Below are 24,567 nucleotides of genomic sequence, written 5' to 3' on the forward strand. Positions count from 1 at the left end.
AGGTGCATGTTTAAATTATTGTCACTGCAACACCTTTTTTACCCTGAGTTCCTTCACCTCCACCACTTGCTTTGTTAAATGCAATGAGTCAAACATTTTCTCCCCCATATCAATTAAATTCTTAAATATCAATTCTTCTATTAAAGAAATTATATTCTGCTTTCCACAGCACAACAATCAAATTGCCTCCCAAGCCCTAGCGCTAACAACACAGGGCTTTCAATTACGTTGTGGAGCAACGTCAGTGTTGGATTACGATTATTTGTCAGAGTAATTTTGAAGTGTTGAATTAGTGCCATGGTATTGTTCCATTGGAAGATTGCAGAGTGTTCAGTAAAGACTAGACTGCTCTACAGATGCAAGATTGTATCTGTGGTTCCGCACACAGTGAATTTTTGACACCGATATGTCGAGCATAACCTAGGTGCATCCCCATAGTGAAGGAGGGAAAACACAGAGGGAAAATAGCTCTCCTCCCAGGAACTGTGTAGCACAAGCCATGGGGAGACCAAGACGAGGGAAAAGGAGATAGGCACTAATGTGTTGTATAGTATGATACTGGACCACATTAACTGGAAGAGCCTAGGTTCAATCCCTTCTCTGTGCTCAGTTCGATGATCTGAGCAGCAACAGTGGTGGGAGAGTTATAGTTGGCCTCAGGATCGATGGCTGCAGAAAGGAAGAATAAGCCAAGGTTCCTGCCACTTATTGTATGTGAACACTGTTGGAAAGTGCACTTTTGTTGACTTTGGAGAAAGGACAGGGCTGTGCTGTTGTGCTATGCTGTACTGTGGTGCCCTCCAAAGTTAAATAGCCTGCAAAGTTAAAGTAAACAAAGAAGTAAAAAGAAATCAAAGTGTGACATCATAGCCAAGCGGGTAAGTGATTGGTTGGTGGATTGGTGAGTATTTAATCTTTTTCTTTTTCTTTTTCTTTTCTTATCAGTAGGAAACCTTTGGCATTGTTGCCAAATTAAGTTAATCTAAGGGATAAGTCATGGTAGGAGAGCCCAGATGCGTGCCATGCTCCTCCTGTGCTATGTGGGAAATCAGGGACGCTTCCAATGTCCCTGACTACTATGTGTGCAGGAAGTGTGTCCAACTGCAGCTCCTGACGGACTGCATTGCGACACTGGAGCTGCGCATGGATTCACTCTGGAGCTTCCGCGATGCTGGGGATGTCGTGAATAGCATGTTTAGTGAGTTGGTCACGCCACAGGTAAAGGTTACACAGACAGATAGGGAATGGGTGACCAGCAGGAAGAACAGGGGAAGGAAGGGAGTGCAGGGGTCCCCTGCGGTCATCTCCCTCCAAAACAGATACACCCTTTTGGGTACTGTTGGGGGAGATGGTTCATCAGGGAAGGCAGCAGCAGTCAAGTTCATGGCACCATGCTGCACAGGAGGGCAGGAAAAAGAATGGGAGAGCTATAGTGGTAGGGGATTCTATTGTAAGGGGAATAGATAGGCGTTTCTGCGGCCGCAAATGAGACTCCAGGATGGTATGTTGCCTCCTTGCTGCAAGGGTCAAGGATGTCTCGGAGCTGCTGCAGGGCATTCTGGAGGGGGAGGGTGAACAGCCAGCTGTCGTGGTGCACATAGGTACCAATGATATAGGTCCTACAAGCTGAATTTAGGGAGCTAGTTAAATTAAAAAGTAGGACCTCAAAGGTAGTAATCTCAGGATTGCTACCAGTGCCTCATGCTAATCAGTTTAGGAATAGCAAAATAGTTCAGATAAATATGTGGCTTGAGGAGTGGTGCAAGGGGGAGGGATTCAAATTCCTGGGACATTGGAACCAGTTCTGGGGGAGGTGGGACCAGTACAAACCGGACGGTCTGCACCTGGGCAGGACCGGAACCGATGTCCTAGGTGGAGTGTTTGCTAGTGCTGTTGGGGAAGGTTTAAACTAATATGGCAGGGGGATGGGAATCTATGCAGGGAGGCAGAGGGAAGTAAAAAGGGGGCAGAAGCAAAAGGTAGGAAGGGAAAAAACAAAGAGTGGAGAGCAGAGAAATCAAGGGCAAAATTCAAAAAGGGCCACATTACAACATAATTCTAAAAGGACAAAGAGTGTTTAAAAAAACAAACCTGAAGTCTCTGAGTCTCAATGCGATTAGCATTCGTAATAAGGTGGATGAATTAACTGCACAGATAGCTGTTAATGGATATGATGTAATTGGGATTACGGAGCTATGGCTCCAGGGTAACCAAGGCTGGGAACTTAACATCCAGGTGTATTCAATATTCAGGAAGGATAGACAGGAAGGAAAAGGAGATGGGGTAGCGTTACTGGTTAAAGAGGAGATTCACTAAGGAAGGACATTAGCTTGGATGATATGGAATCTATATAGTAGAGCTGTGAAACACCAAAGGGCAGAAAACGTTAGTGGGAGTTGTGTACAGACCACCAAACAGTGGTTGGGAGGTTGGGGATGGCATTAAACAGCAAATTAGGGACGCGTGCAATAAAGGTACAGCAGTTATCATGGGTAACTTTAATCTACATATAGATTGGGCTAACTAAACTTGTAGCAATACTGTGGAGGAGGATTTCCTGGAGTGTATAAGGGATGGTTTTCCAGACCAATATGTCGAGGAACCAACTAGAGAGCTGGCCATCCTAGACTGGGTCTTGTGTAATGAGAGAGGATTAATTAGCAATCTGGTCATGCGAGGCCCCTTGGGGAAGAGTGATCATTCTATGCTAGAATTCTTAATTAAGATGGAGAGTGACACAGTTAATTCAGAGACTTGGGTCCTGAACTTAAAGAAAGGTAACTTCGATGGTATGAGACATGAATTGGCTAGGATAGACTGGCGAATGATACTTAAAGGGTTGACGGTGGATAGGCAATGGCAGACATTTAAAGATCACATAGATGAACTACAACAATTGTACATCCTGTCTGGTGTAAAAATAAAAAGGGGAAGGTGGGCTCAACCGTGACTACAAGAGAAATTAGGGATAGTGTTAAATCCAAGGAAGAGGCATATAAATTGGCCAGAAAAAGCAGCAAACCTGAGGACTGGGAAAAATTTTGAATCCAGCAGAGGAGGACTAAGGGTTTAATTAGGAGGGGGAAAATAGAGTATGAGAGTAAGCTTGTAGGGAACATAAAAACTGACTGCAAAAGCTTCTATAGATATGTGAAGAGAAAAAGATTAGTGACGACTAATGTAGGTCCCTTGCAGTCAGAATCACGTGACTTCATAATTGGCAACAAAGAAATGACAGGCCAATTGAACAATACTTTGGTTCCGCCTTCACTAAGGAAGAAACGAATAACCTCCCGAAAATAATAGGGGACCGAGGGTCTAGCGAGAAGGAGGAACTGAAAGAAATCCTAATTAGTCAGGAAATTGTGTTTGGGAAATTGATGGGATTGAAGGCCGATAAATCCCCAGAGCCTGATAGTCTGCATTCCAGTGTACTTAAGGAAGTTGCCCTAGAAATAGTGGATGCAGTGGTGGTCATAATCCAACAGTCTATCGACTCTGGATCAGTTCCTATGGATTGGAGGGTAGCTAATGTAACCCCAATTTTTAAAACAGGAGGGAGAGAGAAAACAAAATTATAGACCGGTCAGCCTGACATCAGTAGTGGGGAAACTGTTGGAATCAATTATTAAAGATGTAATTGCAGTGCATTTGGAAAGCAGTGACAGGATCAGTCCAAGTCAGCATGGATTTATGAAAGGGAAATCATGCTTGACAAATCTTCCAGAATTTTTTAAGGATGTAACTAGTAGAGTGGACAAGGGAGAACCAGTGGATGTGGTGTATTTGGACTTTTAAAAGGCTTTTGACAAGGTCCCACACAAGAGATTAGTCTGCAAAATTAAAGCACATGGTATTGGGGTAATGTATTGACATGGATAAAGAACTGGTTGGCAGACAGGAAGCAAAGAGTAGGAATAAGCGGGTTCTTTTCAGAATGGCAGGCAGTGACTAGTGGGGCACCGCAAGGTTCAGTGCTGGGATCGCATCTATTTACAATATACATTAATGATTTAGACGAATGAATTGAATGTAATGTCTACAAGTTTGCAGATGACACTAAGCTGGGTGGTGGTGTGAGCTGTGAGGAGGATGCTAAGAGGCTGCATGGTGACTTGGACAGGATGGGTGAATGGGCAAATGTATGGCAGATGCAGTATAATGTCGATAAATGTGAAGTTATCCACTTTGATGGCAAAAACAGGAAGGCAGAATATTATCTGAATGGTGACAGATTAGGAAAAGGGGAGGTGCAATGAGACCTGGGTGTCTTGGTACATCAGTCATTGAAAGTTGGCATGCAGGTACAGCAGTTGGTGAAGAAGGCAAATGGCATGTTGCCCTTCATAGCGAGAGGATTTGAGTATAGGAGCAGGGAGGTCTTACTGCAGTTGAACAGGGCCTTGGTGAGGCCACACCTTGAATATTGTGTACAGTTTTGGTCTCCTAATCTGAGGAAGGACATTCTTGCAATTGAGGGAGTGCAGCAAAGGTTCACCAGACTGATTCCCAGGATGGCAGGACTGACATATGAAGGAAGACTGGATCAACTAGGCTTATAGTCACTGGAATTTAGAAGAATGAGAGGGAATCTCATAGAAACATATAAAATTCTGACGGGATTGGACAGGTTAGATGCAGGAAGAATTTTCCCGATGTTGGGGAAGTCCAGAACCAGGGTCACAGTCTAAGGATAAGGGGTAAGCCATTGAGGACTGAGATGAGGAGAAACTTCTTCACTCAGAGAATTGTGAACCTGTGGAATTCTCTACAACAGAAAGTTGTTGAGGCCAGTTCGTTAGATATATTCAAAAGGGAGTTCGATGTAACCCTTACGGATAAAGGGATCAAGGGGTATGGAGAGAAAGCAGGAATGGGGTACTGAAGTTGCATGTTCAGCCATGATCATATTGAATGGCGGTGCAGGCTCGAAGGGCCGAATGGCCTACTCCTGCACCTATTTTCTATGTTTCTATGTTTCTAACTGTTTAGGTTCTCATGTGAAGAATGGCTATTTGGGCAAGGTACCAGATGGCAGCTGGCACCTGTGAATTTGTATCCCAGCATAAATCACCAAATTCAGGAAAGAAGAGAAGATTGGGGAGGGAGGCACAAGGAGCAGTTCTACATGAAGAATAATTTAAGCAGCAAAATCGTCGTGTTTGCTCGACGTGATTGAATCAAAATTATTGACTTGAGATGGTTAAAAGATTCTGGATTTGATTACAATAAATATAGTTTTGCCGACACAGTAAGTGAAAAGGACTGTTTAATCTGTATTAACTCAGTTGAACATGTTTAGACTTGTTCCTGTATCTTTTGCAAAGTGAATGCAATCAATCTTCAGTAAATGTTGAGACAGTTTATGTCATTTGCATGAACGGTGAGCTTGACTCCAGGAGCTGCTGTCATCAGCAAAATAATTGTAGTGCAAATTAAATGCAGGTGAGTCTGGGAGCAGCAGCACATAAATTACTCTTGGAAATCCAATTTATCTGACTGACTTTGTCAATCACTGTGACATTCCTCACCACTTCAGAGTTATTTATCTTAAAATTGCAGATATGTCCCAAAAGCTTATAGCATGCAGTGGATAACGTCATTTATTTCAACCAGCCCCACAACCAAATCTTGAGAATACTGTCATTGCAGGTGCATTATTGTCATTCGTTTTTTTAAATGCAGTGAGTCCTTTGATTATAGAACAAATTTATCCAGTGAATAATTGAGTCACACAGACCAGAGGTCCAATCCCTGGTCTGTTTTGCGTTTACTGATTACAGCTTGGGTGGTAGTAGAGCAGCTGTATTTGGCCTCTGTGCCCCTCGATCAGGGAAGACAAATATAAATAAAACAGAATTGCTGTTTTTAATTGCTGCCCAGTGACCCTACAGAAAGCACGTATGTGGACGTTGGGTGTGTACAGGATTGGGATCATCTGTGATGTCCTCCTATACACAACTATCACAAGAGATAAATTGTTGTATATATTATGCAAAATCACACAAAGTAGCCTCTATTCCAGTATTAACAACAACAACTTGTATTTATATAGCACCTTTAACGTAGTGAAATGTCCCAAGGCTCTTCACAGGAGTTTTATGACATAAAAGATTTGACACGACATAAGAATATAAGAATTAGGAACAGGAGTAGGCCATCTAACCCCTCGAGCCTGCTCCGCCATTCAACAAGATCATGGCTGATCTGGCCGCTTGCTCAGCTCCACTTACCCGCCCGCTCCCCATAAGCCTTAATTCCTTTATTGGTTAAAAATCAATCTATCTGTGATTTGAATACATTCAATGAGCTAGCCTCAACTGCTTCCTTGGGCAGAGAATTCTACAGATTCACAACCCTCTGGGCGAAGAAATTCCTTCTCAACTCAGTTTTAAATTGGCTCCCCCGTATTTTGAGGCTGTGCCCCCTAGTTCTAGTCTCCCCGACCAGTGGAAACAACCTCTCTGCCTCTATCTTGTCTATCCCTTTCATTATTTTAAATGTTTCTATAAGATCACCCCTCATCCTTCTGAACTCCAACGAGTAAAGACCCAGTCTACTCAATCTATCATCATAAGGTAACCCCCTCATCTCCAGAATCAGCCGAGTTTTGAAACCTCTCTGTACCCCCTCCAAGGCTAGTATATCCTTCCTTAAGTAAGGTGACCAAAACTGCATGCAGTACTCCAGGTGCGGCCTCACCAATACCCTGTACGGTTGCAGCAGGACCTCCCTGCTTTTGTACTCCATCCTCTCGCAATGAAGGCCAACATTCCATTCGCCTTCCTGATTACCTGCTGCACCTGCAAACTAACTTTTTGGGATTCACGCCCGGCAACCAAATTTTAATTTGATTTTATGTTTTAAAGTTTAATTTGTTTTAATTGCCGGTGCTTTTAGTGTCCCCCTCCCCTTTTATACGGGGCACTGGAGGAAAAAATGTGATTTTAGTGCCCAAAAAAAAAACAAAAAAAAAAGAAAAACACAAAAAAAAACCACAAAAAAGGAAAAAAAGGGCCTTGTAAATGTCTGGTGTGTCATCCAGGGCGGGTGGCACGGTTTAATGTTTATGTTTTTTCAGGTAAACTCCAAAAGAGTTTCATGCACAAGGACCCCCAGGTCCCTCTGCACCGTAGCATGTTGTAATTTCTCCCCATTCAAATAATATTCCCTTTTACTGTTTTTTTTTCCAAGGTGGATGACCTCTCATTTTCCGACATTGTATTCCATCTGCCAAACCTTAGCCCATTCGCTTAACCTATCTAAATCTCTTTGCAGCCTCTCTGTGTCCTCTACACAACCCGCTTTCCCACTAACCTTTGTGTCATCTGCAAATTTTGTTACATTACACTCTGTCCCCTCTTCCAGGTCATCTATGTATATTGTAAACAGTTGTGGTCCCAGCACCAATCCCTGTGGCACACCACTAACCACCGATTTTCAACCCGAAAAGGACCCATTTATCCCGACTCTCTGCTTTCTGTTAGCCAGCCAATTCTCTATCCATGCTAATACATTTCCTCTGACTCCACGTACCCGCGTACTGAGCCGCATAAGTATAAATTAGCGCAGGTGACCAAAAACGTGGTCAAAGAGATAGGTTTTAAGGAGCATCTTGAAGGAGGAGAGAGAGGCGGAGAGGTTTAGGGAGTGAGTTCCAGAGCTTGGGCCTAGGCAACAGAAGGCATGGCCATCAGTGGTTGAGTGATTATAATCAGAGATGCTCAAGAGGGCAGAATTAGAAGAGTGCAGACATCTCTGGGTGTTGTGGGGCTGGAGGATATTACAGAGATAGGGAGGGGCGAGGCCATGGAGGGATTTGAAAATAAGGATAAGAATTTGGAAATCGAGACGTTGCTCAACCGGAAGCCAATGTGGGTCAGTGACCACAGTGGTGATGGGTGAGCAGGACTTGGTGCGAGTTAGGACATGGGCCGAGTTTTGGATTACCTCTCGTTTATTTAGGGTAGAATATGGGAGGCCAGCCAGGAATGCGTTGGAATAGTCAAGTCTAGAGGTACCAAAGGCATGGATGAGGGCTTCAGCAGCGGATGAGATGAGGCTAGGGCGGAGACGGGCAATGTTACGGAGATGGAAATAAGCGGTCTCAGTTATGCTGCGGATATGTGGTCGAAAGCTCATTTCCGGGTCAATTTGGGAACAGGTTGGGAACAGTCTGGTTGAGCCTCAGACACACGTTGGGGACAGGGATGAGGTCAGTGGCTAGGGAACGGAGTTTGTGGTCGGGAGCGAAAACAATGGCTTCGATTTTCTCAATATTCAATTGAAGAAAATTGGAGAGAACTGGATGTCGGACAAGCAGTCTGACAATTTATATACTGTGGCAGGGTCGAGAGAAGTGGGAGTGAGGTAGAGCTAGGTGTAATCAGCTTATATGTGGAAACTGACTCTGTTTTTGGATGATGTCGCCAAGGGGCAACATGTAGATGAGAAATAGGGGGGTGGGCAAGGATAGATCCTTGAGGTCACCAGAAGTAACAATGCGGGGACGTTGCAAGTGATTCTTTGGCTACCATTAGATATATAAGAATGGAACCAGGCGGGTGCAGTCCCACCCGGCTGGACAATGGTGGAGAGCTGTTGGAGAAGAATAGAGTGGTCAACTGTGTCAAAGGCTCAAGACAAGTCAAGTAGGACGAGGGGGATAATTTTCCTTTGTCACAGTCACAAAGGGTGTCATTTGTGACTTTGATGAGAGCCGTTTCGGTACTGTGGCAGACACGGAAACCGGATTGGAAGGATTCAAACATGGAACTACGGGAAAGATGGACACGGATTTGGGAGGCGACAACACGTTCAAGGACTTTGGAGAGGAAAGAGAGATTGGAGATGGGGTGATAGTTTGCAAGGATGGCGGGATCGAGGGTTTTTTTTTGAGGAGAGCGGTGATGATGGCAGATTTGAGGGAGAGGGGGACCTGAGGAGAGAGTACTGTTAACAATGTCAGCTGACATGGGAGCCAGAAAAGGAAGTTGGGTGTTCAGAATTTGGTGAGAATAGGGTCGAGGGAACAGCAAGTCAGAAAGGTCATGAGGGGGGATCGGAGAGAAACTGATGTGCTAAGGCTAGGGCAGGGGGGCTCCTTAGAGGAAGCGTGGCCCGGTGGGTGAGGGGAAGGAAGGGAAGAGGCCGAGACGGCCGAACAGATGGTCTCAATCTTACAGACAAAGAAGTCCATGAGTGCCTTACACTTATTGTCGGAGATGAGGGTGGAGACTGGGGAGAGGGGGTTAACAAGATGGTTAACAGTGAAGAATAGAAACCGGGGTTTATCTTTACATTCTGGAATTGTGAGCGATTTTGGCAGGCGCGAGCAGGACCCGATAATGCTTTATGTGGTCCAGCCAGATCTGACGGTGAATGGCTAAACCAGTTGTCTGCCACATTCATTCAAGTCAGCGTCCCTTGGACTTAAGGGAATGAAGATCAGGGCTGCACCAGGGAGGACGGCCAGGATGAAAGAGAGTAATTGTTTTAACACGGACTAGGGCATCAAAGGTGGTGGTGAGGGTGTGCTTGAGCAGATCGGTAGCTGCAGAAATGTTATGGTGAATGGAGGGCCAAAGGCTGGACAGTTAGGAGTTGATAAGTGCAGTTGAAAGAGAGTCGGGAGAGGGTTTTTTTTAGGGGCAGATACAGAAAGAGGTAGGGTTGAGGATGGAAAGGGGATGTCGGAGAGCAATACGAGAACGTGGTCAGAGATGGCCTTATCTAGTATTGACACGATGGGAATAGCTAGGCCACGTGAGATGGCAAGGTTGAGGGCGTGGCCGTGACTATGGGTTGGGGAGTTTACATGGAGGGAGAGATTAAGGGAGGTTAGGAAGGTAGTGAACTCAGAGGAGAGAGAGCATGGTGAATTGAGATGGAGGTTGAAATCACTTGGGATGAGAAATCGCTCGCTGCTGAGGCAGGAAAGCAGTGAAGAAATATTGGTAATAACATTTTTATGATACTTGGTTGGGCAATAGAAAACGAGAATTTTAAATGAAGGTGAAAGGGGTAGAATAGGGTGAGATGCTCAAAGGAGGATGAAGTGCCGGAGGAGTAGGGAACAGACCAAGGTGTGATTTGCTGATGAGAGCCACGGCAGTCTGAGCGGGGCAAGTGGTGGAAGGTATAACTAGGTGGGGTAAAGTGTCATCGCCCCTCAACCATGTTTGACTTGATAGGACACTGACAAGGTTTGTTTAGAAATATAGAAATTAGGTGCAGGAGCAGGCCATTCGGCCCTTCGAGCCTCAATAAGATCATGGCTGATCATTCAACCTCAGTACTCCTTTCCTGCTTTCTCTCCATACCCCTTGATCCTTTGGCCATAAGGGCCATATCGAACTCCCTTTTGAATATATTTAACGAATTGGCCTCAACAAGTTTCTGCGGGAGAGAATTCCACAGGTTAACCACTCTCTGAGTGAACAAGTTTCTCTTCATCTCGGTCCTAAATGGCTTACCCCTTATTCTTAGACTGTGACTCCTGGTTCTGGAACTCCCCAGCAATGGGAACATTCTTCCTGCCTCTAACCTGTCCAGTCCTGTCAGAATTTTATATGTTTCTATGAGAACCCCTCTCATTCTTCTGAACTCTAGTGAATACAAGCCCAGTTGATCCAGTCGCTCCTCATATGTCAATCCTGCCATCCCGGGAATCAGTCTGGTGAACCTTTGCTGTACTCGCTCAATAGCAAGATCGTCCTTCCTCAGATTAGGAGACCAAAACGGAACACAATATTCTAGGTGTGGCCTCACCAAGGCTCTGTACAACTGCAGTAAGACCTCCCTGCTCCTATACTCAAATCCTTTAGCTATGAAGGCCAACATGCCATTTGCCTTCTTCACCAACTGCTGTACCTGCATGCCAACTTTCAATGACTGATGTACCAAGATACCCAGGTCTCGTTGCACCTCCCCTTTTCCTAATCTGTCCCCATTCAGATAATATTCTGTCTTCCTGTTTTTGCCACCAAAGTGGATAACCTCACATTTATCCACATTATACTGCATCTGCCATGCATTTGGCCACTCACCTAACCTGTCCAAATCACCTTGCAGCCTCTTAGCATCCTCCTCACAGCTCACACCGCCACCTGTCATCTGCAAACTTGGAGATACTACATTCAATTCCTTCACCTAAATCATTGATGTATATTGTAAATAGCTGGGGTCCCAGCACTGAACTCTGCGGCACCCCACTGGTCACTGCCTGCCATTCTGAAAAGGACCATTTATTCCGACTCCCTGCTTCCTGTCTGCCAACCAGTTTTCTATCCACGTCATACATTACCCCCAATACCATGTGTTTTAATTTTGCACACTAATCTCTTGTGTGGGACCTTGTCAAAAGCCTTTTGAAAGTCCAAATATACCACATCCACTGGTTCTCCCTTGTCCACTCTACTAGTTGCATCCTCAAAAAATTCTAGAAGATTTGTCAAGCATGATTTCCCTTTCATAAATCCATGCTAACTTGGACCAATCCTGTCACTGCTTTCCAAATGCGCTGCTATTCCATCTTTAAAAATTGATTCCAACATTTTCCCCACCACCGATGTCAGGCTAACCAGTCTATAATTCCCTGTTTTCTCTCTCCCTCCTTTTAAAAAAAATGGTGTTACATTAGCTACCCTCCAGTCCATAGGAACTGATCCAGAGTCAATAGAATGTTGGAAAATGACCACCAATGCATCCACTATTTCTATGGCCACTTCCTTAAGTACTCTGGGATGCAGCCTATAAATCCGTGGGGATTTATCGGCCTTCAATCCCATCCATTTCCCTAACACAATTTCCTGACTAATAAGGATTTTCTTCGGTTCTTCTTTTTCGCTAGACCCTCAAATCCCTAGTATTTCCGGAAAGTTATTTGTGTCTTCCTTCGTGAAGACAGATCCAAAGTATTTGTTGAATTGGTCTGCCATTTCTTTGTTCCCCATTATAAATTCATCTGATTCTGACTGCAAGGGACCTACATTGGTCCTCACTAATCTTTTTCTCTTCACATATCTATGGAAGCTTGCGAGTTGTGGCAACCTGGTGAGGTACTGGAGTCCACCTGGTAAAATTAATGCCTTCATGGGGCCAGGGAAGAAAATCAGCATGAAATAAAACAGAGGAATAGAGGGGACAATTGATCTTAAATTCTTTGCTTTTTTATTTTCAATGGGTAAAGTGAATTAAAACCTTTGTTAGCCGATCATGCCTCTGTTTTGATGGCTGTATTTTCTCAGCTGCCAAATGTAGTCAGCTGAAGGGAAGCTCAAGAATAATGCATGCTTTCACAACCAAAGTCTAATCCTCTGACACAGAAACCTGCTGAATTTGTGAAATAGAAGGATTAAACTGCTATGTGTAAAATAACATGCACCAAACTACAGACATAGTTTGTTTTGTGCTTACCCCAAATCCAAAAAGGGAACAAGCATATCTGAGAGTCATTCCAGATTATCTGTGATTTTGTATAATATATAATTACTTGATCCAGTGTCACGGTGACATGACGGCAGATGAAAATTGGATTGGCACAACTGCCACCAAACAATGAAAAGAAGCTCAAAACTTAGCGAAACATGACTTCCCTCTTTAAGTGATTTTTTTCCCACCTTGTTACTTGACCCTCCTGCTTTACATCAACTGAGAGAGTGTATAGACATTCTGCTGTAAGACCTGCAGCAGAGTTACTCTGAAACTGGCTTAGAATGACTTGTGGATATGCCCCTCGCTGTAAAAAAAATACCTGACTTCCACTTGGACCTTTCTTATACTGATGCAACTGAGATCAGTAAATCCACAAGTGGTTCAAAATCGCAACCTACCAATTTGTGGTCCCATGTCTCTGAGCCGTAACATGCTGTGCTATTGTGCTGTCATACAATCTACAAGTTTTACCTGAACTGCATAACAGAGCTATGATCAGAAATTAACAGGAAGACAAAGTTTTGCTATAATTAGAAATGAAGAGGGATAAAATACTCTGTGTATATATTACCTCATACTTCCAGATGGGGCTTTTATTTTCTGAGTAAACTTGATCTCCTGACAAGTTGCTGACTAACAATTAAAAAAAATGTCTTTCTGTCTTTCTGCTTCACTCAGAAACATTTACTCCTTTTTTCACTTGTCACATTTTTCTGCCATTTTAACCTAGCATAAGAATTAGGAGCAGGAGTAGGCCTTAAAGTCCCTCAAACCTGCTCCGCCATTCAATATGATGGCTGATCTTCGACTTCAACTTCACTTTCCCGCCCAATCTCCATATCCCTTGATTCCCTTAGAGTCCAAAAATCTATCTATCTCAGCCTTGAATATACTCAACAATTCAGCATTCACAGCCCTTTGGGGTAGAGAATTCCAAAGATTCACAACCCTCTGAGTGAAGAAATTTCTCCTCATCTCAGTCTTAAATGACTGATCCCCTTAACCTATGCCCCCTAGTTCTCGATACTCCAGCTAGGGGAAACAATCTCTCAGCATCTACCCTGTCAATCCCCCTCAGAATCTTGTATGTTTCAATGAAATCACCTCTCATTTTTCTAAACTCCAGTAAGTATAGACCAGATCTACTCAATCTCTCCTCCTAAGTCAACCCTTTCATCGCAGGAATCAAATCTAGTGAAGCTTTGTTGCACCGCCTCTAAGTCAAGTATGTCCTTCCTCCGATAAGGAGACCAAAACTGTGCACAGTACTCCAGGTGTGGTCTCACCAAAGCCCTGTACAATTGTCTCAAGACTTCCTTAATCTTGCACTCCAATCCCCATGCAATTAAGACCAACAAATCGTTTGCCATCCTAATTGCTTGATGTAACTGCATGCTAGCTCTGTGTTTCCTGTACAAGGTCATTTAAATCTCTCTGAACATCAACATTTAATAGTTCCTCATCATTTAAAAAATATTGTGTTTTTCTATTCTTCCTACATTTCCCCACATTATAATCCATCTGCCACCTTATTGCCCACTCACTTAATCTGTCTGTATCCCTTTGAAGGCTCTTTGTGTCCTCCTTACAGCTCACTTTCCCACTTAGCTTTGTATCATCAGCAAACTTGGATATATTACACTCTGTCCCTTCATCTAAGTCATTAATATAGACTGTAAGTGTCTGAGACCCATGCACTGATCCTTGTGGCACTCCACTAGTTACAGTCTGCCGACCTGAAAATGACCCATTTATCTCTACTCTATGTTTTCTGTCCGTTAACTAATCCTCTATCCAGACTGATATATTACCTCCAATGCCAGGAGCTCTTACCTTGTGTAAGAATGTTTTATGTGGCACCTTATCAAATGCCTTTTGGAAGTCCAAATATACTGCATCCACTCATTCCACTTTACCTTCCCTGCTAGTTACATCCTCAAAAACTCCTAATTAGTTTGTTAAATACGATTTCCATTTCACTTATCACATCCTTAATAATGGATTCCAGCATTTTCCCGACAACTGATGTCAAGCTAACTGGCCTGTAGTTCCCTATTTTTTCCCTCCTTGAACAGCGGTGTTATATTTGGTACCTTCCAATCCGCTGGGACCATCCTAGAATCTAGGTATTTTTGAAGATCACAACTTATGCATCCACTATCTCTGCAGCTACCTCTTTTAGAACCCTAGGATGTAGGCGGTCAGGTCCAGGGGATTTATGGGCTTTTAGTCCCATTAGTTTCTCAAGTACTTTTTCTCTACTGATCATTATTACTTTCAGTTCTTCACTCTCATTAGCCTCTTGGATCCCCACTATTTTTGGTATACTTTTTGTGTCCACTACTGTGCAGACAGTTTGTTTAATATTTGTTTAATGTCTCTGCCATTTCCTTATTCCCCATTATAATTTCTCCTGTCTCAGCCTCTAATGGACCAATGCATACTTTTGCAACTCTCTTCCTCTTACAATCTGTTTTTATATTTCTTGCTAGTTTACTCTCATTTTATTTTTGCCCTTTTAATCAATTTTTTGGTCATCCTTTGCTGGTTTCTAAAGTTCTCCCAATCCTCAAGCTTACTACTATTCTTCGCAACATTATAAGCCTCTTCATTTAATCTAATGCTATCTTTAACTTCTTTAGTTAGCCACAAATGGATCATTTTTCCCATGGAGTTTTATTTCACAGTGGAATGTATATTCATTGAGAATTTTGGAATTTTTCTTTAACTGTTTACCACTATTTATCTACTGTCATACCTTTTAATCTAATTTCCCAATCTACCGTAGGCAACTTGCCCCTCATACCTACGTAATTGGCTTTCTTTATGTTTAAGACTGTAGTTTCGGATTAAAGTATTTCACTCTCAAACCCATTGTGAAATTCTACATATTATCTCATTACATAATACAAGAACTGAAATAGCCTATTGCCTGGTTGATTCCACAACGTATTGTTCGAGGAAACTGTCTCGAATGCATTTCATGACCTCGTCCTTCATTATATATCTGTGTTTGTCTCCAACTCTTTTTGTCACTCATTCTATTGCCCTCTTTATGTGAGCCTGCCCTTCCCTCTATCTTTTCTGTCATTTGGCAATTTTTGCTGCTTATAGATATTCCATTACTCAATTTGTATCTCAAGCCGACACACAAAAAAAATGGCACCCAACATGTTGGAGATAAGTAATGGCAGTGTGTCGGAAGAGGACAGCTGCTGTAACATGCAGACGAGAGAGTTACTTGCGGCCAGCACTTGGGATGAGGTATGAGGAGTGTTGAGGTAAAAAGAAGACTTCTCTTCTTCGAGGTGGACTCCCTGATATAAGGAATCAACACCTGACCGTATTGTATAGCGACCATGGAATCACGCAGACGAAACCCCAGTTAACCGGTTTATTATTCGAACATGCTCGGGAAATGTTCCGATGAACACTTCCTCGATCAAAGGTTTTACAATTACAATTATACAGTTTTCCAAGGTGTGTGACCCTCCTACAAAACCATCGATTGGCCCACTGCCCAGACTGGCTCTGAGTGGTTCACCGTCACCTGTCCATCTCCCATGGTGTCACCCTTCTGGAATGTGTTCAACTTTGCTTCAGTTTCTTATGACGTGTTGATTGACCTTGCTTCCCAGAGTATGGTATCTTTCTAGGATGTTGATTCTCCACTGCCCTTGTTATTCAGTACTGAATATATGTTTTCATCTTCTATTTTCTGTGCTAAGGGTCAGTGCAATGTTGGCTACTTAAGATGGTTCATTAACCATCAGGCATTGCTGCCTCGCTCTCCTTAACCCAATGTAAGTGAGTATATAAGCGTACTTTACATACATAAGCGAGTTTTACATCATCGGTCAATATTACAATCCATACCGTAAGACAGAGGAACTCCCGATTCCTCAGAACCTCCTAATTCTCTTATGCTTCTTACTCAAGTGTACTTTTTGCCCCCTTACAATCCCCCCTAATGGCCCTTGGCTATATGCCCAAGGTAGGCCATTTCCCAATTAACTCCTCATGGGTGACCCTCCAGGGTTGTCATTTCGTCTGGGTAGCGCTACTTCCCGAGCTGCAGGACCTACTTGTTGGATTTCCCATCAAGGTTATACTAAATAAGTCCTTTCTGCCGGACTGTTTATATTCCCTTTATTCAATGTTTTAACTGGTGTACATGCTAAGGCCTATCTCTTACGTCGGTTACATTTTTTACAGGCTAATAAAAGCAAGATGACCAATATAATCCCTTGCATTACAACTAATACGTGTGACATTATCTGTATCCACAGATGCACTTGTACATTGAGTCCAGCATTCCATTTTCTCAGTGTTTGAATTCTGCCCCACCTGGGGTATCCTCTGTTTCTTCTATCTTTCCTCCACCTGGGGTCTTCTCTATGTTGCTTCGAATATTCTTTTTCATTGTGTCCAATTCAGTCGAGTTTGTTCCTCATTCAGTTCGAGTATCGGTTTTCCTTGTGGCCCGATGGCCTTCTCATACCCTTCTCAGATAGTGTCTATCATTGTCCCATTCTTCTTTCAGTTCAGAGTTTATAACGTATCCATTTATGTGTGTCTCGTCAAGCGTGGTAAAGCAGAAGTCAGTATTCATGATGGCGCATGAGGTATTTGTGACCGTCATCTCAGCCGTCGTGGTGCTCACACACTATTCCCCATTTCCTCGTGGAGCAGCGGTAGTTTCGTAGTCCCGTACTAAGGGGGTGATACTCAAGGTGCACCCGTCCACTTGGTCATCTCCACAGTCATCTTTGTCATTCGTAGTGGATCTCGACATAAAACAACTTGGTTATTTTTATAACAATCATCTATGCTGAGACTCTTAGTACTGTTGTTCTCTTCAGTTACATTTCTGGATTGTCATGGTACCGCACACGAGTTTGATTTCTTATATCTTCTATATTATTTGTTTGATATAGGGGATCTCCCTTTGTCACATCATACTGTGGTATAGATAATACAAAACCTATTATATTTAAATGTCCGGTTACACACCTGACTTTTGGGACCCAAGAATGACTGTTTCTCTGCACCTCACAGGCATGAGTCATGTTTTTGTCCAAGGTCCAGTTGGGAAATACATCAAGTGTTATCCAATCCGGCACCTTTCCATTTTGAAGTTGCTCTAGGTTATGTTGGATACCATTGAGTAACCATGCTCTCTGTATCCTGCGCATACTATTTCTGTCTGTATGATTCTACTCAAGTTTCTTTCCGCTCTATTTATCGAATTTATAGTTCTGGCATGGTCTTGCAATGTGTGGCCCATTTGTAATAATTCCCTTTCTGCGCCATTCCCCAGTTGTGCCTCTACCGTTTCATTATCCTCATCCCTCTCCAACAATCCCTGTAAGGTTCGTGTAAGGGCGTCAACTCGATCATCTATCATGTGCAGGTCTATTGTGTTTACCGTCGCAACTCCCGTTACGTATCCCGCCACATATCCCGCGCCTACCATTTCTAGTATCCTCCTTTTTCCCCGGTCCCGCTTTTTACCTGACCCTCTTTCTACATTAAACTTTGTGGTTTTTGATTCAGGGTCTTTAAGTGCTCGCAGGGTCAGGTTTCTATACAGGTTTATAGTGTTTAACCTGCAGAAGTTGGGGATGGTTAAGTCTGTTAAATTTAGGAATACAGTAATTATTCGCTGACGTACTCGGAAGTGTATCTTATCTTTGGTCTGCCTTATTATCAATCTCCCTTTTACCTCAGCGTTCATAGTTGGACATGTTTGTGGCACTGGGAGTGTGATGGTCGGGGCCCTGGTAGTGCTCACTGTTGCTAAAGCAGTGGTTGGGGCCGTGTTGGTGGGTCTATCTCAGGAGATACCCCTCTACCACCATTCATAGATGTTGAGTGAAGCCTGCATCCTCTTCCCCCGGGTGTAGTATCTTTGTCCCTCCTGATTACAAAATACTCCGTGGTCTTATTCACACTAATTATTGGTCCTGTATTACTGGCTCATCCCCAATGATGTTTCGTTTCATCGTTACATTGTTTTATGCTCATTATTCCAATGCTGCAATTTAAGTCCATTATTGCTCTGTCCGTCACCGTCAGCGTTTTTGATTCTTTATCACAACTAATGTCGCCCGAGTCCCTGTAATACAGACCTTGCTGTCCCTCAGCCTGTTGTCCATGATATGATATGAGGCTGCGTTATCCCATGTTGTTCCCATAAGCGCTAAAATCCTGTAAAAAAAAAAATAAAAAATAAAAAAAATAATATTTCCCGGTCGTCACAGGTTAATTAATGACCATGCTTTTTTTGACGATACCCCTTATAACCACGCAGGCGCACATGTCACTTACCATTATTACCTGATAGGGTCCGGTCCATTTTGGTGCGAGCCCGGACCTCTCTGGGTTAATCCTCACCATCACCTGACTGGTCCCTTTTGGGTATTTGGACCTTCTGTTCTTTCGTGTCGTTCTCTAAGTCCTTGATTACTTGCTGGTCTCTAGCCTGTGCCTTTAAATCATGTAACTGCTTACAGAGTTCCATCACAAGCCTCCTTATCCTGTCTTTATAAGCTCTTACGTCCTCTCTTCCTGTAAGCAAGACTTCTGGCAGTCTCATTAGTTCAAAGGGTGTCAGTCCTGTTGTCCGACGAGGGGTTGCCCTAAGCTTCATCAGTACTCGGGATAACCTGTCTACCCATCCCTTTCCAGTCTCTTCGATTGTCTTGGCTAGGGCCGCATTCAAGGTCCTATTCATTCGTTCCCCCATTCCGGAAGATTCCGGATGATATGGGATATTTTTGCCTGATCCCGAGTAAAGCGCAGGCCTGTTTCATTATAGATGTGGAAGGGCCTATTCTGGTCGGGTAATCCCAGGGCTGGAGCACTTGTGAGAGCTTGTTTTAACTTTACAAACGCCGTTTCTGATCTTGGGAGGGTTTCCCCCCTTTGACCAGTTTCTGTATAGGTTGGGCCATCTCGGCATATTCGGGAATAAAATTTCTGCAGTAGTTGAATAGCTCTAGTACCTGCCTGACCCCTTTCACGGTTCCTGGTCTGGGCATTGATCGAATTGCTTCCTTTCTGTCCTTAGGCATGTCTCTTCCCTTGTATTATTATGTATCCTAGATATGTTACTTCGCTCCTTCCATATTAAAGATTACACATTTTTAAAACTTCTTTATAACCATTACAATTTTATTTTCCTTCTGGCATATGGGAAAATATTCACTTCCAATTAAGAAACCCAAATTAATAATATGCAGTGTGTTTTAAATTCTATGCAGCGATGCTAAAGTTGTTTGGTGAGCTAAATAAAACAGCTGTCAGTGGAAAGGGTTAACTCCTTTACAGGTTTGTAAGAAGGCCTGACTTCGCGTAATTCTTTTTTTTAAAGCTTTCCTGATATCAGAATACGGCATCCATTTTAAAAAGGTTTTCAAACCCAAAATTTAAATCTCCTTTACTGCAGTGAAACTTTCTTGTAATTTAAAATCATTATCAACATAGTGTGTCTTTTATCTCTTTTCCAATATTCACACTTTGAAGCCACAGTGAAATTCCGTTTTTGTTTCAATGAAAGTCTGACTTTCATTGGTTAATGACCCTCCAATTAAACCAGTATCTTTTTCACAGCCAATATCACATCCAATAAGTTACATCATTTTCCATTTTCTCCTTCTTCAAATTAGTTTTGTATCTAACAAACATTTTACACAGAGGGCTTGTATCTCTGAGAAATTATTAATTTAAACTTCATAAGACAATCGCAAATACTTTTTTTTCACCAATTAAACGTTCAATATGTTTTCCTTTTAGCAGTCTAGCTTCCAAGGTTGCAGTTTTATCTTTTGATAAACAACCCGTCCTTTGAGTATTTGTTTTCTTTTAGCACTGTAGCTTCTACACGAACACTTACACTTAGACAGACATTCACACCAACTTTTCATTCACTACAGCTTATCCTATGTTTTTTCAGCCACTTATCCTGCATGCCATTTCTCGTCTGGGTACGTTTACCCCTCTACCAGATTCCGTGTACTGTTTCCAAGCTCTTGGATCCCTCTAATGTCCGGCCGGACTAACAATACTGCTTGCCTCCCTAATCAGGTTCCTCCGCAACTTAAGTGTCGGTTTTATTTTCCTCCTTTCCTGCTAGCATTATACCTGGGACCCTTTTGGTCCATATCTCAGAGACCCCCCCTTGGTCTTCATTTCATCCCACCGGCCAGTTTCTCCTAAACATCCTGGGGTCCCACCACCGCCTCCCCCACCTTGATTTTCGTCCTTCCGTGGTTCGCTATAACTTAGTTATACAGATTACCCCCTTCTAGTTCTTTATGCAGATTACCTCCTTCCCCGTCAATGTTGCAGCTCTGCAGGTGATAAACATACTCACTACCATTGCTAGCTGCCACATCTTCTGGGTTGGAAGGTCTGCATCCTGCTCGCAGCGCCAATTATTGGGGAAAAAAGAAAACTTCTCTTCATCATGGTGGACTCCCTGATGTAAGAAATCAACACCTGACCGTTTTGTATAGCGACCACAGAATCACGCAGACGAAACCTCGGTTAACCGGTTTATTATTCGAACATGCTCGGGAAATGTTCCGATGAACACTTCCTCGATCAGAGGTTTTACAATTACAATTACACAGTTTTCCGAGGTGTGTGACCCTCCGACAAAACCGCTGATTGGCCTACTGCTCAGACTGGCTCTGAGTGGTTCTCCTCCACCTGGCCATCTCCCATGGTGTCACCCTTCTGGAATGTGTTCAACTTTGCCTCAGTTTCTCCTGAAGTGTTGATTGACCTTGCTTCCCAGGGTATGGTATCTTTCTAGGATGTTCATTCTCCACTGCCCTTGTTATTCAGTACTGAGTGTATGTTTTCATCTTCTATTTTCTGTGCTGAGGGTCAGTGCAGTGTTAGCTACTTAAGATGGTTCATTAACCATCAGGCATTGCTGCCTCCCTCTTAACCCAATGTAAGCGAGTATATAAGCGTACTTTACATACATAAGGGAGTTTTACATAATCGGTCAATATTACAATCCATACCGTAAGACAGAAAAACTCCCGATTCCTCAGATCCTCCTAATTCCCTTATGCTTCTTACTCAAGTGTACTTTTTACCCCCTTACAAGGAGTAAGGTATTTCAGAGTGGCACGGTTGGGTTGCAGCTGAGCCTGCAATTGGGGAATGGGAAAGTCTTGAACTGGATCTGGAAGGGAATGAGGAGCTGTTGGGACCCAGTGGGAATAGGTCTCTCCAAAGGATAAGGTCTTAGCAGGGAAGTACTATTACATCAGCAAGGAGTCAGTCAGAGTGGATAGGGCAGTCTGCAGTGTCAGAATGGGCAGGCATGGGGCAGTGTTGTGTTGGGTTGGGGAAGGAGAAGAAACTCAATGAATGCAGCATGGAGAAGTGGAGTGGAGTAGAGAACTGAGAAGTGTGGCTGAAGTGGGGTTTGGCACGACTGGAACTGGGCCTGAACTGTGAGTTAGGGAGAGACTAGAGCTGGAGTACTCAGAGTAGATCTCAGTGGGAAGGAGATAGTAGACCTGACATATTTGGGATGGGCCCAGGATGGTTTCCAGAGTAGGAACCTGGGAGGATCAGAATCCAGGCAGTGTGAGTAAGAGAATTAATGATGAGTAGCTGGGTGGTGGTGGGGAGGAATGTGGAACTTATTGCGATGACTCTAACCAGTTGAAATTTATTTCTGCCAACAATCTGATTGGCCTGTTGTATGATGTGGTTAGCATGGACCCAATGTTAGAATTTGATTCATCCATGTAACGTCAGGGACCAATCAGCAACATTAAAGGCTTACTATAATATTACAATCATAAGATGTATATTCCAAACACAAGATTTTTAGTAATATAAATAGATTGAGTGCGATAGCCGTCTCAATAATTTAGAATCTGATTTTGATGTGCCACTGTTCATTCACTAGGGGTCAGTGTTGTGTTTTATTCGACCTTGTGATGAAATGTACTGTTCCGCAGACTAGAGCTGCTCCTCTTCATAATCACCTTTGCACAATTCTGTTTTAGTCAGGTCTGCATTTTACTTTTTCAAAGGCATTTAGTAAAATGTAAATTAAGTTATACAAGTCAAAATTACAACGAATACAAAAACAAAATACTGCGGATGCGAGAAACTGGATTAAAAACAGAAATGTGGAGAGGAAGCAGAGTTAATGTTTTGGGTCGATGACCCTTTGTCAGATCTGGAGCGTGTTCGGACATAACAGATTCTTAACAAGCACTGAAAGGGGGAGAGGAAGAAAGAACAAAAGGGAAGGTATGTAATAGGGTGGAAGACAGGAGAGATTAGAGAGACAAAAGGGATGATGGCCCAAATTCAAATGGTAATGCCAGGAGTTCGAAAAATATTAGTCAAGATAGGGTGTGAATGGCGGGATAATGACCAACTGCCATTAGAGACAAGAAGAGAAAAAGAAAGAAAGAACCAGGCTCTGGGTGGCGGGGGAAGGGAGCTAAAGATTGGCAGCGGTTACGCTCTGAAATTATTGAACTCGATGTTGAGTGCAGAAGATTGTAAAATGCCTAAACGAAAGATAAGTTGCTGTTCCTCGAGCTTGCGTTGTGCTTTAGAACATAAGAACATAAGAAATAAGAACGAAGTAGGCCATACGGCCCCTCGAGCCTGCTCCACCATTCAATAAGATCATGGCTGATCTGATCATGGACTCAGCTCCACTTCCCTGCCTGCTCCCCATAACCCCTTATTCCCTTATCATTTAAGAAACTGATATTTCTGTATTAAATTTATTCAATGTCCCAGCTTCCACAGCTCTCTGAAGCAGCAAATTCCACAGATTTACAACCCTCTGAGAGAAGAAATTTCTCCTCATCTCAGTTTTAAATGGGTGGCCCCTTATTCTATGATCATGCCCTCTAGTTCTAGTCTCCCCCATCAGTGGAAACATCCTCTCTGCATTCACCTTGTCAGGCACCCTCATAATCTTATATGTTTCGATAAGATCACCTCTCATTCTTCTGAATTCCAATGAGTAGAGGCCCAACCGACTCAACCTTTCCTCATAAGCCAACCCCCTCACGTCCGGAATCAACCTAGTGAACCTTCTCTGAACTGCCTCCAAAGCAAGTATATCCTTTCGTAAATATGGAAACCAAAACTGCACGCAGTATTCCAGGTGTGACCTCACCAATACCCTGTATAACTGTAGCAAGATTTCCCTGCTTTTATACTTCATCCCCTTTGCAATAAAGACGAAGATACCGTTGGCCTTTCTGATCACTTGCTATACCTGCATACGAATCTTTTGTGTTTCATGCACAAGTACCCCCAGGTCCCTCTGTACTGCGGCACTTTGCAATCTTTCTCCATTTAAATAATAACTTGCTCTTTGATTTTTTTTTCTGCCAAAGTGCATGACCTCACACTCCATTGCCAAATTTTTGCCCACTGACTTAGTCTGTCTATTTTGCAGATTTTTTGTGTCCTCCTCACACATTGCTTTTCCTCCCATCTTTGTATCGTCAGCAAACTTGGCTACGTTACACTCAGTCTCTTCTCCCAAGTCATTAATATAGATTGTAAATAGTTGGGGTCCCAGCACTGATCCCTGCGGCACCCTACTAGTTACTGGTTGCCAACCAGAGAATGAATCATTTATCCCGACTCTCTGTTTTCTGTTAGTTAGCCAATCCTCTATCCATGCTAATATATTACCCCCGACCCCGTGAACTTTTATCTTGTGCAGTAACCTTTTATGTGGCACCTTGTCAAATGCCTTCTGAAAGTCCAAATACATCACATCCACTGGTTCCCCTTTATCCACCCTGTTCGTTACATCCTTGAAGAACTCCAGAAAATTGGTCAAACATGACTTCCCCTTCATAAATCCATGCTGACTCTGCCGGACCAAATTTTGCTTTTCCAAATGTCCTGCTACTGCTTTTTTAATAATGGACTCCAACATTTTCCCAACCACAGATATTAGGCTAACTGGTCCTGCTTTTTTCTGCCTCCTTTTTAAAATAGGGGCGTTACATTTGCAGTTTTTCAATCTGTTGGGACCTCCCCAGAATCCAGGGAATTTTGGTAAATTACAACCAATGCATCCACAATCCCTGCCGCTACTTCTCTTAAGACCCT

The 24,567-nt window shown here is 43.1% G+C and overlaps 1 protein-coding gene and 1 long non-coding RNA gene across 2 annotated transcripts in view; one reads left to right on the forward strand and one right to left on the reverse strand.

Annotated features, from left to right (window-relative positions):
• dtwd2 (DTW domain containing 2) overlaps positions 1-24,567 on the forward strand; it is a 263,343-nt gene that overhangs the window by 26,919 nt on the left and 211,857 nt on the right. The gene's annotated exons all lie outside the window — the stretch shown is intronic.
• Positions 15,816-21,030, reverse strand: LOC139232783 (uncharacterized). The gene is made up of 2 exons (XR_011588080.1): positions 20,813-21,030; positions 15,816-18,645 (listed from the first exon to the last, which is right to left on the reverse strand). It is a non-coding gene; the product is annotated as an uncharacterized lncRNA (long non-coding RNA).

The sequence above is a fragment of the Pristiophorus japonicus genome, chromosome 1 (genome assembly GCF_044704955.1).
Source record: "Pristiophorus japonicus isolate sPriJap1 chromosome 1, sPriJap1.hap1, whole genome shotgun sequence".
Taxonomy (NCBI): domain Eukaryota; kingdom Metazoa; phylum Chordata; class Chondrichthyes; family Pristiophoridae; genus Pristiophorus; species Pristiophorus japonicus.